The following is a 6,058-nucleotide window of genomic DNA, read 5'->3' as shown; positions in this document are numbered from 1 at the left end:
TTGGTCACATATAACTCATAAACAAACTTGACAAAATGCATTCATTTCATCACAAAAATTAACAAAGCTATGAATAATTTTGAGGACGACTGTACGACAGGCTTCCATACGGTTTCTGTCTACCGTATTCATTCACAAGGCATTAGTCAACCCGGGGCTGTAGTAGAAGACATTTGTCCAATTTACCGCGCTGTGGGACTGATGCCGAAACCAAGTGACTGATGGCGAATTTCTTAGTCACACCGCCATGAATAAAACAATTTTTTTTTCTGTTTGTTTCTGAAAGTGCTGTGCATGATCGAACTCAGAACAAAGCATCAGTGAAACAAAGCTTCTCAATTATACAGCCACGTCTACCTCGCTGTCTTAAATAAACAAACTAGCCGAAGTAAAGTACAGTTGTCGACTCACCTGAGGTCCACCTCAGTTCTTTTTAGCCGATCTATCAACATTGATTCATGGTTGTCTTAAAAAAAAAAAAACTTGGTAGCCTATTGTTTCATTTTCCGTTAAACCTTCCGCTAATTGAAGCCGAATTATTTATTCAAGCAACGGGATCAATTCGTGCCAACGACATCTCACTTTATTCTATGATGATAATAATTAGAAATAATTACAACTGACAAAATGATACCAATAATATAATCAATATCAACGTAGATGGATGTCAAAACATTTTCTCATTTAACATCAACTCTGGATGTTTGGTTTATCGTTTTCATAGTTTTGTTATTATTTTTTTATACTGTTTACAACAGGGTTGGTTAAGTCGAGTAGGGGGTAGAAAAGTGTGTGTGTGCGCGTGCGTGTGCACGTGGGTGTTCAGGAGGGGGAGGAAATAGCAAAGTGCATGTGATAGCCCAAAAGTGTGATTAAGGTAGAGTGGTACGGTCGTAGTAATAGTAGTAGTAGTAGTAGTGGTGATAGTAGTAGTAGTAGTAGTAGTAGTAGTAGTAGTAGTAGTAGTAGTAGTCAATCAGCTTCTGAAATGGTAACGGTCAATCAATCTATTGTTTGGCCTGAGTACAGCCAACAGTGTGAGTGAAGGTGGGGGAGAGGGGGAGGTTATTACACGGGGCGGGGTTTATTACATGGGGCGGGGTGTTGGGTTTGTTCGGATGAACCAACATTACAAGGACAGTGTAAAGTGAAAGTGGTCAGACGGGTTATAAGGTCAGTTGGTCTTGGAGGCTGGACAATGTTATGATAAGAGTGGCGGTACCAAATGGGAAACTTCTTCAGGTAAAGTTGTTGTGAAGGTGAGAAGGATATTGGGGTGGGGTGAGAGGAATGGCAGGGTAGTAGGTATGGGTAGGGCAGGGGTAGGATATTCGTTTTGTTCTCTTATACGACTCCTATGTGTTGTTTTATTCATCTTCATCACAGAGAACAGCTGCTCGCACAGATGTGTGCTTCCAAAGACAGCGTTTCAAGCTGCATGAAAACGGAGCTGAGACATTGCTTCAGGTATGAAGCGAGTGAACTGTGTGTTTATGCACAGATTGTACATTATGAGTGGAGGCGCAATGGCCCAGTGGTTAGGGCAGCGGACTCGTGGTCATAGGATTGCGGTTTCGAATCCCAGACCGGGCGTTGTTAGACGACGTATGAAAGTTCAGCAATTTCTTGGCGAACAACCACACAACTGGTTTGTTTATAGTGATCAAGTGTTTGTGTTCACATAAGCTGACTCCCTCCATCAAATCGATGTTATCAGTACAGGTGCATCGCGTGCCACATGTCAGATGATGAAATGATCACAGAATCTACTTTCCCATGCTTGCAATGGTTGGACATAGAATTCATTGAGGTAGATTTTCTGCAGACGGATGCCCTTCTGACCATCAACCATTGCCATGAATTGACTCCAAGCAAGGTAAAATTTCCCCTTGGCCAGACAGGAATTTTTGGAAGATTGGAAATGACTGACTCGGTCTGAATGATAGTGAAATTCATTTACAAGTTCCATGCGACATCAAGACAGGGAGACACAAACATGTAAGGCTTCTTTCAGTTTCTGTCAACCAAATCTCACAAGATTTTAGTTAACCTGAGACTATGGTAGAAGACACCTGCCAAAGGTGTCATACCATGCTGTGGAATTGAACCTGTAGGAAACCAAACTCCTGAACCACACAAGCCTGTCAGTATATTGTGCATGCATGTGAAGAGGAGACAGAAACACACACACTAGTTTCTTTCAGTTTTTGTTTACCAAATCCCCTCAGGAAGCCTTGGTTGGCTCAGGGCCATAAAGAAGAAGAGATGTACAAGATACAAAATCACATAATAGCACAACATATTTTTTAACCCTTCAACATTCAGATTTGTCTTTCAAATGTAATGTTTATTCATTCATATTGTTTTGAATTAATCATGCATTATCTTGTGGCTTTCAGATTTCAATGATGTGATTCTTTATTATAAGAATGATCTTGTTGAGCAGATGTGAGAGGCTAGACAAGGCCAGTTTGAACATAAAACGGGCAAAATATTTTGGTCAGATATAGCCAGTTTAGAAGCCAGTTTTACATATGTAACTCACTATATATTGGGTTGGTGCATAATTATAGCAGCTTTTTTTTTCAACAAATTTTATTCAACGTAAACAATAATATTTAACAAAAACATATTTAAATGACGGTCTAAACGTCTGCCAAGCAAATGGGAAGCAGTAATTGACACTTTCTTTGATTACAATAAAACTGACAACTGTCAATATTGGTTTATTATTGAATGTTATGGGTTCACGAGATATATTGGGTTGGTGCATAATTATTGCGGCTTTTTTTCAACAAATTTTATTCAACAAAAGCATCTTTAAATGACGGTCTGAACGTCTGCCAAGCAAATGGGAAGCAGTAATTGAAGTAGATGGTGAATATGCTCCGGAATAATCATTTAAAGATGTTTTTGTTACATGTTGTTATTGTATTTGTTGAACAAAATTTGTTGAAAAAAAAGTCACAATTATTATGCACCAACCCAATATATGTGTGAACGATCATGAATCCACTTTCTATTGCTATTCTAGTTACCAGCATTTCATGTACAACAGATTCACGAATATAAACGTCTTTCTCTTTTTCTTCTTCCTTAACTAATTGCTCATAGTATTACACAACTTTTGTCATGGTAAACCTCATTGTTGCATGTGATATCTCTGTTCTCTAATTGTAATCTAATACTTTTTGACAATCCCATAAAATATCTATTATGGAAAAGTAGGACGCAGTTCAGGTTGGTTAGGTCTTTTTGTGATTGGTTTTGGTTTCTTTTTCTTTTTTTTTTTTTGGCTTTGAAGGTGAATAACAAAAAGTGGTTTTATACAAAGTTATTGGTCAACGTTTAGCTGGAAAATGCCACGATAATGATTGTTCACAGATGAGAAGGATGTGACTGAAAAAAAAAAAAGGGCGTTTTTGACTGGATTTCAAGCCAAAATATCTCACACCACTCCCTATAGTTGCTAAAAATTTATCTATTTATATTTTTATAGGCAAATTTCAAAAGCCAGGAGTGTTACATGTTTAGGTGTGACTTTTCTCAAGGTTTTTCTTTATTAACAACAAAAACTCTCTCTTTTTTCTTTTTTAAGTAGAAGCTTTTTATCTCTTTGTTGGCTAAATGATGATCACAGAGTAAGAAACATTAAGAGACTCTCAGAAGTAAAGGAGTGAATCATAAGTTGAATGAATATACATATATATATATATATATGCCAGGAGTGGCTGTGTGGTAAGTAGCTTGCCTACCAGCCATATGGTTCCGGGTTCAGTCCCACTGTGTGGCACCTTGGGTGTGTGTCTTCTACTATAGTCTCGGGCTGACCAAAGCCTTGTGAGTGAATTTGGTAGATGGAAACTGAAAGAAGCCTGTCATATATATATGTGCTTATCTCATCGACCCCGAAAGGATGAAAGACAAAGTCAACCTCGGCAGAATTTGAACTCAGAACGTAAAGACAGACGAAATACCACTAAGCATTTTGCCCAGCTTGCTGCCTTAAATGTGATATATAATTACCAATAGATGGGTTCAGTTATCTGAGTTAAGTGTATTGGCCATGGAATCAGTATAAAGAACTAACTAGATCGTTATGGGGTACCTACATACAGGGTGTGTTTACAACTATTAGGATAAAACTATTCTAATAGGTAATAAGGTAAAATATACAACTGTATTGTAAAAGGGTACCTGTATACAGATAGGTGGACTGAGCTAAGTGTGCTGGCCATGGACATAAAAGTATGAATTATACCATATTGTAGCACCTACTTACAACTTAGTGGACTGAGCAGTTAATAATGAAGACTCTGAGCTAGGGAACAGAGTTGGTAGCAGTTAAGGCCCTGTGTCAGTGTACTTTAACTGGCACTCTGTCAGTTACGATGACAAGGGTTCCAGCTGATCCGATCAATGGAACAGCCTGCTTATGAAATTAACATCCAAGTGGCTGAGCACTCCACAGATACATATATCTTTAATGTAATTCCCAGGGAAATTCAGTGCGACACAAAACGTGACAAGGCTGGCCCTTTGAATTACAAGTACTACTCATTTTTGCCAGCTGAGTGAATTGGAGCAACGTGAAATAAAGTGTCTTGCTCAAGGACACAATGCACCACCAGGAGTTGAACTCATGACCCTACAACCTTAAGCCAAATACCCTAACCACTAAGCCACATACATTCACAGTGTACTATGTACTACACTATAATACAGTGAACTAAACCATTCAGTGGTACATGCAACTAAGTGCACAGGGTGAAGTGAGTTGTTATTGGTTAAGTGTAAGTGTCTTAGTCAAGGACAAAACACTGAACTCTACACTACATCATGGCATCCACTCACAACTCTAAGTACAATTAAGCATCATAACAAAAATCTAAGCCAGTAAACTATCTACTACAATGTACCATCTACTTACAATAAAGTATATAGGCTGCTATCAGTTGAGTGTTTTAAATAAGGACAGAGCATTGAACTAGATAATACATTATGCAATGGTTATCTATTTACAACCAAGTGAACTGGGCCATTAACAGTTTAGGGTCTCAGCCAAGGATACGACCTGTCGACAAAAACAGTAGCAACAAATTGAGGAGACACTGTCTTAAAGAGGTTTTAGTCAATGACATTGAACTTACAAGTTTAGTTCGGAACTTATCTTATTGATCTGTTTATTGAAAGGTTTGATTTAGTTTTTATTATATAAAAGGTCATTCTCTTATACACTAATACACACACACTGTGTTGTCAAACAAATTCAGTCATTTTTTTTCTACTTGGCACTCCCATCATCATCATATCTCTGAAAGCAGATAAAATTTATTCAAAAACGATTTTAAAAAGTTGGAGTGTTTTATGCTTATTTCTAGCCCTGTTCTTGCTCTGCAATAAAAATACTTTCCATATTAATTCAAATAATATCAGAAAGGAATAAAGTAAGAAAAAAATGAAGTAATTTATCTGGTAATCCAATACACATACACACACACACACACACACAATCAGATTGTGGTCTGGTGCAACCTTGGTCAAACCATCCAAGCATGGACAACAGATACTAAATGATGATGATGATGGTACATATTAATATACACAATGTAGTGGATGCTGTGATATATTTCTTCTGGCTCTATGCATTCTAAGTTCAAATCCAAATATGGTAGATTCCATCCATCACAGTTTAACACTCCCACCTGACACCATCATTGTCTTCAGTGGAGGCCACACTATTATAAGCATTCAGGCCATTCAAGCCAAGTCTCCAGTTTGAGGATATCCACCAGACACCTATTCTGCTGCAAAGAATTCTGGGAAATGCCTCCCCTCCTGACTAAATAAATATTTTTTAAATCATGATGTTGTGTTTATATTGTGTTGTACCTTTATGTTCTGTTGTGTTTGATATATATGGGTCAATAAAAATAAGAATCAGATTTACAACAATTACAGGGGTTGTAGTAATCAATTAAAAACCTTCAAGGTGATGATGATCCAGTATGGTCAGGATCCAATTATTGGAACCAGTAAAATGTAAATCCACACACAC

Source organism: Octopus bimaculoides, chromosome 25 (assembly GCF_046866305.1).
Source record: "Octopus bimaculoides isolate indiv1 chromosome 25, ASM4686630v1, whole genome shotgun sequence".
In the NCBI taxonomy this organism is placed as follows: Eukaryota; Metazoa; Mollusca; class Cephalopoda; order Octopoda; family Octopodidae; genus Octopus; species Octopus bimaculoides.
Note: the sequence above shows the minus strand (reverse complement) of the source record.